This window comes from Crocuta crocuta, unplaced genomic scaffold (genome assembly GCF_008692635.1).
Source record: "Crocuta crocuta isolate KB4526 unplaced genomic scaffold, BGI_CrCroc_1.0 scaffold274, whole genome shotgun sequence".
NCBI classification, from domain to species: Eukaryota; Metazoa; Chordata; class Mammalia; order Carnivora; family Hyaenidae; genus Crocuta; species Crocuta crocuta.
This window is the reverse complement of record NW_027530222.1, coordinates 3,206,991-3,217,204: the sequence shown is the minus strand read 5'-3', so window position 1 is coordinate 3,217,204 and position 10,214 is coordinate 3,206,991. Positions and strand designations below refer to the sequence as shown.

Genomic DNA, 10,214 nt, shown 5'->3' with positions numbered 1-10,214 from the left:
GACACCCGCCTAAGAATCTACATATATATTCTTGCTTCAGTCTGCTTCTCCTGGTACAAAAAGCAGATGATCAGGGATAATCCTTGTAACCCTACCAACTGGGAAGATTTTCCCTTTGCTGTTTTTCAAAGACTCTGAAGAATGTAACTATACTGCAGGCACTATCTAATTTTGGTTTGTACCCACATACTAAGCTGACTCATCCATAGACCAAACTTAGGCTTTACCTTTCTTCCTTCAGCTGGTCATAGTGTTGGTGCAGCTGTGGTGGGTTATACGGGAATGTGGGCTACCTAGTCATGCAGGTTACAAGTGCTCCAGGTGTGTTTGAGCTCCATCCTGTATGTACCATTTCCATCATACAAAGATGCTACTGGATCCATCTGAACCAAAAGAATTCAGTCCCTAACAAGTGGTTCTGGACACACGGTTACCTGATGTCCTGTGGTTGAGTATTCTGTCTCTGCCAAGGTTCAGTATCTATCTGGTTCTCACTGGTAGCTGGTTCTTAAAATGTGTATAATACTCAGTTGCAGATGGCACGGCCTTGCTCCGGGGTCCTAGGGACTGCACTGTGATGTTTTCACTGGGGCTTCCCATAAGCTCTGTCTTAGCTTGGGCTGCCATGACAAAATACCATACTGGGTGGCTTAAACAACAGAAATTTATTTTCTCACAGTTCTGGAAGCCAGAAGTCTGAGATCAAGATCCCAGCATGATCAGGATCTGGTGAAAGCTCTCTTCCTGACTTACAGACAAGCTACCTCTTCACTGTGTCCTTCCAGGGCAGAGAAATAAAGCTCTCTGGTGTCTCTTTGTCATCATATTTGGGATTAGGGCTTCAATGTATGAATTGGGGGGGGAGGGCACATTCAGTCTATAACATTCCACCCATGGCCCCCTAAGATTCATGTCATTATTGCATGCAGAATACATTCATTTCATCCTCAAATCCCCAAAGCTCTTAATTCATTCCAGCACCAACTCTAAAGTCTTATCTGAATATCATCTAAATCAGATAGAGACTGGAGGCATGATTCATCCTGAGGCAAAATTCCTCTCCAGCTGTGAATCTGTGAAATTAGACAAGTTATATACTTTCAAAATACAATAGTGGGATAGTCATAGGATAGACATTTTCATTCCAAAAGGGAGAAGAAAGGGGTGATGGTCTTAAACAAGTTCAAAATTTAGCAAGGGAAAGTCCATGAGATTTTAAGGCTTTAATTAATCCTCCTTGGTTCAGTGCTCTGCCCTCCAGGTCCAGTAGGTGGCAGCATCACCCCCAAGGTCCTTTTGGGTAGTCCCACTCCTAAAGCTGTTGAAACTGAGGTAGTGTAGTGGCCCTGATGATCTCTTAATCACTTTTGGGATCATTTTCCCCTCTTCTTGTAGAATAGTGCATGTTTGCAGCTTAATAGTTCTATTATTCTGTCTTGTCAAATTCAATAAGCCCAACAGCCTTCCTTTGTTTGGTCCCATCTTCATCCCCTTCAGTTCAAATTGGCTGTTTCTGCTCATATAATCCCATAAACTCTTTTATCAAGTGATAATCAAGTTGTGCCATTGGTATTCTCTTTAGAACATGCTTTCTCATGTTTTTCAATATAGATAGGCTGAGAAACTTCTAAATCATCAAGTTCTGGTTCCTTTTTGCTTAACAATTCCTTCTTCATCTCTCTCCTTTCACATTTTACTATAAGCAATCAGGAGGAACCAAGCCCCTCCTCCAATATTTTGCTTAGAAATCTCCTCAGCTAAATATCCAATTTCATCACTCACAAATTCTACCTTGCACAAAACGGCAGAACACAGTTCAGCCAAGTTCTTTGCCACTTTATAACAAGGGTCACTTTTCTTCCAGTTTCCAGTAACATCTTCCTCATTTCCATCTGACATCTCACCAGAATTGTCCTTTATGTCCATATTTCTAGCACGCACTTTAAAATTCCTCTGACTCCACTCATTATCCAGTTCCAAAGCTGCTTCCACATTTTTGGTTATTTGTTACAGCTGCATTCCACTGCTGGTGTCAAGATCTGTATTAGCCAGAGAAACAGAAACACTATAGTTATATAGATGTAGGCAGAAGTATAGATATAGATTATATAACTATAGCTATTGATTTATTATAAAGAATTGACTCACATGAGTATGGAGGCCAAGAAGTCCAAGATCTGCAGTCATCAAGCTGGAGACCCAGGAGAGTTGATGTGTAGTTCCAGTCTGAAGCCAAAGGCCTGAGAACAAGGAAAGCCAATGGCGTAATTGCCTGTCTGAAAGTTGGCAGGTTCAAGATCCAAGAAGAGCTGATGTTTCAGTCCAAGCCTAAAGGCTGGAAAAGACCAACATCCTAGCTATGCAATCAAGCAGGTTCCCTTCTACTCAATTTTTTTGTTCTATTCAGGTCTTCAATTAATTGAATGAGGCCCACTTACATTAGCATGGCAAACTGCTTTACTCATTCTACCAACCAATGTTAATCTCATCTGGAAACACACCCACAGCCACAACCAGAATAATGTTTGACCAAATACCTGACTACCCCATAGCCCAGTCAAGTTGACATAAAATTAACCATCACAAGCTCTAAACTGCTTCTTTTCCCACTCTGACACCTCTAATTCAAGATTTTACTGGAATAAATGGCCAAAGTGGCAATGATGTTTGTACTGTAGCCTGGATTTCTAAAGAGCCCTTCACTTGCTCTGGGCCCCAAAGATGGAAATCTTCAATATCACCTGGTAAATGGGCTGCAGCAGTATTCCTAAGTGTGGTGTGTGTTGCTCCAGAACATAAAGAGACATACCAAGCCCTGTGCATTCTTCTTTGTGATAAGGGTTGCAAGATCCAACACTCTGACTTTTGCTTTGGAAGGATATAATGATACACTCTGAAAACTTCAAAGAAGTGGCAAGTCCTTGAATCTTTATAGCATTTTTCTTCTACTCTCTGGGGCATTAGTCTTACCAATGCCTCCAGCATACTAGCCACCCTTTACTTGTACAGTCTGACCAGCATAATATCATTGCTGCAATGGGTCAATGTGATACTCTATGAGATGTTCAGGCAAGTTCAGATTTCTTTGGACTTTACTACAACACATGGCAGGGTTAATCTATCCTTGAGGCAAAACTGTAAATGGTTCTCTCTCTCACATGCTCTTTCCTAATCAAAATGGAAAATAATTCATTCAACAAATCACTGGCCACACATCATGTCATGATGCCTTATTAATCTGCACTAGCAATAAGACTATATAAAGCACAACAGGTGCTACTGGGGCTGTGACTTGCTGAAACCTATGATAGGCTACAGTCATTCTCCAGGACCCATCTAGTTTCTGCAGCCAGAATGTTGTTAAATCCTGACTCAAGAAAGTGCTGCTAAGTCAATGAATTCTCGATGATCTAGTCTAAAATTCCAGCCCCCATGACCAACCAACCTCAAAACTCTCCTGATTTGTTTGTACATGCTAATTCTTACAGCTCCTTTGTATATGATCTCTTTCCTCCTTTATTAGGTCAGGCATGTTTTCAGCGGGGTTATGCTAGGATATGACTCCAGTTATCAGAGCAGCCAGGAGAGGAGTGGCTCTGCAGTGTCCTTGAGCATGAAGGAAGTACTAGTTCTTACTATGAAGAGGTAGACTATCTCTGCAAGCTTTGAAAGTTCACAAGGGTCTGCAGAGCTAAGATTCTGTACAGTTGTGCATCCAGATGCCCCATCCTTGTTTCAGAGTTTCAGGACTTTTCAACCAGGGCCCTGACCAGCTTTGGCTACACATTTAAATGTCTTTGGGGCTCTGTGCTTCTAACTGTCATGTCCCGAGTTTGTGGCACTAACTGCATCAGGTCTTCTGCTATAGGGGATAAAAGCTTCTTTGTAAGTTATTAAAGAGGTCCTCTTGTCTCTCATACTTGGCTATTAATCAAGGGGGACCTTTGCTTTTTTGTTATCCCTCCTGAGCGTCTATGAAACTTAACAGTAATCAGCCAACTCCATTGTCTTTGTAGGCATTGCCCTCCCCAATCCTCATACATTTCAAATGCCTGAAATTGTATTCTTCTCCTTCTCCTCCACTGGGATGTTTTCCCAGGCCACCACTGATCAAACCTTTAGCACCTGGTCACCACCTTGTGCTGGGAACTACCCATGTCCCTATAATACTGTCTTTGCCCACCAGACTGGGTGAGCCAGTCCTGAAATGTCATTTTATTTTCTAGCTTTGTTTTGCTTTTGTCTTTTGTTTTTGGACCTCTCCTGGTTCCGCTTGTGTCACTTTGGACCCCCTGCGTGGTTGCCAACGTGGTATTTGACGTAAGTATTGGCTAGGGCACCATAACAAAATACAGTACCAGGGACTGGGTAGCATAAACAACAGACATTTATTTCGCACAGTTAAGGAGTGTAGAAGTCCAAGATCAAGACATCAACAGTATTGGTTACTTCTGAGGCATCTCCCTTGGATTGCGGATGGCCACCTTCCTGCTGTGTCCTTACATGCCCTTCCTCTGCACACATGCCTTCAGTGTCTGTTTGTGTGTGCAAGTTCCTCTTCTTATAAGGACACTAGTCAGATTGGATTAGGGTTCGTCCTAACAGCTTATTTGCCTTTATAAAGGACCTAACATCTAAATAAGTCACATTCTGAGTTATTGGGGGCTTAGGGCTTCAACATATGAATTTTGGGGAGAACACAACCCAGTCCATAACAACATGCAAAAGACTTATTAGGGGAAATGTATATGAAAGATAAAAGGGAAGGGAGCAGGAGAAGGTGGGAAAATCTATAAACTGTGATGCAGATCTGACATCTATGAAGGAGAGGGAAAAGAAAGGATGAGTAGGCAGTATCTCAGACTGTAGCACAGTTCCGAGGGTTTCAGGTAGATTGATGGGTCATCCTCAAGCCAAAGCTACCCGTTAGAGGAGTCCTAAATATTCCAACAATGAAGCTGCATTGCTCAGTCAATTGAGTTTCACTGCTCAATGAAGCTCCTGCCATGCTCAGTCATAATTGCAAGTCCCCCCATATTATTTCTTGGGGGACTTGCAATAATCAAAGCTAGTTAAACCTCTCAATATCCTTGGCTCAAAATCTTTGCTTATTTTAAGATATTCTTACAAAATGACTGAAACAAAAATTAGTCATAAGGCAGAGCAGCCAAATCTAAACTGTCTCTTTATGTAAATAGCAAATTGTAGCTGTTAGATATAAAAGGGGATAGATGGATTTGGGGAACATGATAGTTAGGAAGAACAGAGGGACCTAGATTATAGATTGACTTGAAATCACTTATGAAATTCTCCATGTAAGTATACTTTCTGCCATTCACCCAGGAATGTCTAACACAAAGTAATCATACAGGACAATTACTATCAAACCTGAGTATTTTCAGTATTTGTTAGGCAATTAACTTCACCAAACTATTTCCTTTACTTCCAGTGGAATGACAAGGCTTCTAGTATGTAGATACTTTATAGTTAAGACCTCTGTGTTTCATCTCTTAAAATGATTATAGTAGCTTTTGATTAGGGGGTCATTTTTCTTTCTTTGCAAAAATATGCAAAAAGTACCAAAATATCTGAGAGCTGTCATTCAGTGGGTGAATGCAGAACTTTCACTAATGTCTAAATGATCTGCATTTCTCCAGGAAGAAACAGTCCTTCTCACCTCTCAGCATTTCACTTAAAAAGATTGTGACTAACAAACTTTCATCAAGTTTACTTAAAAACCCAAAGCAACCAACCAATCAAACAAAAACTCCATGAAGGAAATAAAAGAAAAAGAAATATTAGTGTTAAATTATATTTTAAGAGTAGCAATTTGAAATACTGAATTTTCTACTTTAATTCTCCAAGTGATACATACATTAATCTCTATACAGCTAGTGTATTTATAGCAATCAGTCAAGAATTGTCTATTTACTCAACAAATATTCTAGAGCATCTACTATATGTGAGGTACTAGGCTGAATAAGACACAATACTGGTCCTCAAAGAACTCAAATTTCAACTACTTTCCTTTAAAAATAAAACAAAACAAAACAAAAACCACAGGGGTGTCTGGATGGCTCAGATGGTTAAGTGTTCCACTTCGGCTCAGGTCATGATCTCACGGTTGGTGGGTTTGAGCCCTACATCGGGCTCTGTGCAGACAGCTCAGAGCCTGAGGCCTGTTTCAGATTCTGTGTCTCCTTCTCTCTCTGCCTCTCCCCCACGCACACTCTGTCTCTCTGTCTCAAAAATAAATAAACATTAAAAAAAATTTTTTTTTAAAACCATTTTTTTACTGTGGTAAAATACACATAAAATTTACCATCCTTAGGTGTACAGTTCAGTGGGGTTAAGTACATTCACGCTATTGTGCAACCATCACCACCATCCACCCCCAGAACTTTACCATCATCCCACACTGAATTTCTGTGGCTCTTAAACAGTAATTCCCTGGCCCCTTCTTCCCCTGCCCCAGGTAACCACTGTCTACTTTCTGTCTCTATGAATTTGACTCTTCTACGTGCCTTATAGAAGTACAGAAAAACCTTGGTTTGTAAGCATAATTCGTTCCGGAAACATTCTTGTAATCCAAAGTACTTGCATATCAAAGTGAATTTCCCCATAAGAAATAATGGAGACTCAGATAATTCATTCTACAACTTAAATATATTCATAAAAAATGATTACAATACTGTAATATAATACAAAATAATAAAGAAAATATAAAATATAAAGAAAAACAAATTAACGTGCATTCAAAAAATGTTTTTAATGTTTATTTTTGAGAAAGAGAGAGAGAGAGAGAACAAGCAGGGGAGGGGCACAGAGAGGAGTCACAGAATCTGAAGTAGGTTCTAGGCTCTGAACTGTCAGCACAGAGCCCAATGCAGGGCTAGAACCCACAAGCCACAAGGTCATGACCTGAGCCGAAGTTGGACACTTAACGTACTGAGCCAACCTGGGGCCCTAACCTTACTTTTGAAAACCTTTGTGGCTGGTGTGAGGGAGACAAGAAAGAGGAGGATTATTGTGTGGGACAACTTTCACCATCACTAACAGAATCACTACTATCTATTGGCTCAATGGAATCTTTTTCTTTTTGTGCAACTTTAACAAGGAACCTATCCAATGACATTTGTTTTTGTCTCCTTTTGTGGATTTTGCAGAAATGTGACATTGCATTGTCATTAAACAGATTCATTGCTCACACTGCTATAGCCTTTTACAGGTGGTGCTTTTCTACAGAATTTTGCCTGTTTCCCACATTTTACACATCTCCCTAATCTCATTTGAAGTGAGGGTTTCCTCTGCCTTTTTCTCCTCCTCCTCTGTAGACAAGATGAAGACATAGACTTCTTATAAAATCTTGCAATTTCAGCCACTCACATACCTCATTTATACTTCTCGAGGATTTCCTTCTTAACTTTCACTATAATCATCTCTTTCTTCTTGCCTATTTTTTTCTGCATGAGGGCCATTGTATATGCTCACATGGATGTCAACTATAGCACAGAATAATAAACTCTTGTCATATATTGTATTTAATGTAACTGGCAATAAGGCAGCACAGGAAAGGGTCTATATCTGCAGACAGCCTGACCTAGAATGAAGCAAAGGATTCCTAAGCTTATTCTTGTATGGAAAAGCAAAGGACTGTCCACAGGTGCTCTGAAGTGACAAAAAATACTAGTGCCATTTGTGAGCACCTTCCTATGTTGTAGAAAATCACTGACTTCTGCCAAATGCTGCAGCTTGAGACTGAGCATGGGAGAAGATCACCAACAACTCTGTAGAGAAAGAGAGAGAGAGAGAGAGGCAGAAAGAGATGGAGACACAGAATCTGAAACAGGCTCCAGGATCTGAGCTGTGAGCACAGAGCCCTACACGGGGCTCGAACCCATGAGTCACGAGATCATGACCTGAGCCTGAGTCAGACACTTAGCCAACTGAGCTACCTAGGCGTTCCGAATTTCATTCCTTTTTAAGGCCAAAATAACATTCTGTCGTATGTATATCAATTACTTTGCTTTTAAATAGCTAAATTCTCATTTTATTTCTTTCAAAGAGATACCATGAGGCTTTTAAAATTACTTTAAGCTAGTATCTATAGCATCACAGCAGCTGCCCAGACGCCAGTCCCCTGCTTTTGCTGCCACCAAGGTACGCTGGGCTCTGTTCTATGGTTTTGGTTTTTGATACAATTCCTGACCCATTTCTTCTACATCTCTTTTCATAAGTCATGGGGACAGTTATACACACTTTTGAGTGTCTTTTTTTTTTTTTTTTAGTAATAATTTCTAGTTCATTTACAATCAGAAATATTTACAGATTAGGTAATTACGGGTGTGCAAAGAATTCAGTTTGAGGATCAGTTCTTACTGGTTTCTTTATTTGGGTAGCATCTCCAGTCCACCAGGGACTATTCTGCCGCAGTCCATTTTGGTCTAGGACCAACATGCCTAGCTCTCCGATATGTTGCTACCTTTCTCAGTTTCTGAATGTAGCTCATTCTCTCACGTTTTATTACGTTCATTTCTTTTTTTGTCTTCTTTGGCTCCTTTATCATTTTTCTCAGAGGGACACTTGGTTCAAGTTTCATTGAATTGATTCATTTCAACATTCATTGAATTGATTATGGGCAAGCAACTATACTAAGTGCTGGATTTTTAATGCCATTACGATCCATTTTCTTGGAGAGAACAAGACTTCCCTTATTGCCCACCATCGGCTACCGGCTCCCCTTCATTTATGATGTATATACATTTACCCAGAGGAGATTCCACATTCAAGTGATTTTGTGAGACATTCACTGCCATATCAGAGATCAGTAGGGGCTACAGAGCACCTTGCATCCCTTGAGTATTCAGGAAATATTAGCATGCTCAAGTACCTACATAGGTCTATCTATAGGTAACTACCTATGTAGGTATATAGGTAGGTACCATATATTAATTTCAAAAGAACTTTGAAAGGGCAGTCACAGTGAATTTAACTACCCTTTTTCAACAGAAAGGCCACCATAGTTGGCCAAAAACCTTAGAGGATACTGTTCTTTTCTCAGCAGTCTAACAGATTCCTACTGCTGCTTGGAAGGCCTCCTCAGTGTTACAAGTGTCAACTGGCTAGGGACCACACAACGATATTCTTGTTGAGTCTATGAAGGCAGGAAATAAATCCGGGGAAAAACAGAGCCCAATACCCAAAAGTCACATTTCTACATTCNAGGAATGAAATGCCTTGGTCATTTACAAACCCAACCTGGAGCCAAGTATGACCTTTACTGGAGACATATGGGGCCTGAAGAAGTTGAAACTGGACCAGTGGTCCCATATTAACTGGAAACAGAACCCTGGCATTTCCCTTTCAGTCATACACTGCACATCAAAAGACTTCTTGAGTGCCTATCTTTCTTGAACAAATAATTCATTTACAGCCTTTCTAAGAAGCTGTGACGTTGCCCTTCTACCTGTAGGGAAGGGAAGCGGGTAGCATGAAGCACACAAAGGCGGCACCGTCAGCTCAGTTCTTCACGAATAACAGAAAAAGCAGGGAGCAAGACGAATCCCAGATCCAAGGCGTTACCAGCTCTAAGACCTGTACTGGGAAGTGTGGGGCGACAGGACGCAGAGGGCAAGGAATAGATAAAATTACCTTGACCAGGAGGAAACTTGGAGACTTTACCCACTGACTGAAGCCCACCAACCTTTCTGAGACGCACCACGGTAGGGTGGGCTGAGGCAAACGGACTCGCCCAAGGCGCCCGCTCGCTGCCAAGGCGGCGCACCCCGTCACCGGCCGCGGCGAGTCGCGCGCGGGGCGCTCCACGCGGCGCCTGGGAGCCTGCGCCACAGCCGGAAGCGCGGGGAATCCCGCGAAAGGCGGGGCGGGTGGAGGGCAGGGAGCCACACAGGACCAACTCACTCGGGCGCGGATTTTTGTACCAGGAGCTTATCAAATCAGGGTCCGGACAGCCCAATTCTCCGTACAAGTTTTCCCAACCGCCAGTCTTCGGGCGGGCTCACACCTACTCTAAGGGAAGAACTCTCCCCACAGGCCATGGGCTCGGAGCGCCCCTAGCAACCACCCACGATTTAAAGCGGAAGGTCGGCCCTAGTCCGCAGGTCCCTGGAACCAACCGCGGCCTGGCAGAGTGGCACTTTGGCCCAATCACCTTGGCGGGAACTACAACCAACCAATAGGAAGCAGGCACTGAC

General features: G+C 41.9%; 1 long non-coding RNA gene across 1 annotated transcript; it reads right to left on the bottom strand.

Moving 5' to 3' along the window:
* Positions 1-646: 646 nt before the first annotated feature.
* On the bottom strand, positions 647-10,060 carry LOC144232740 (uncharacterized). Its single transcript, XR_013335503.1, has 3 exons — positions 9,652-10,060; positions 2,149-2,240; positions 647-2,039 (listed from the first exon to the last, which is right to left on the bottom strand). It is a non-coding gene; the product is annotated as an uncharacterized LOC144232740 (long non-coding RNA).
* Positions 10,061-10,214: the final 154 nt, after the last annotated feature.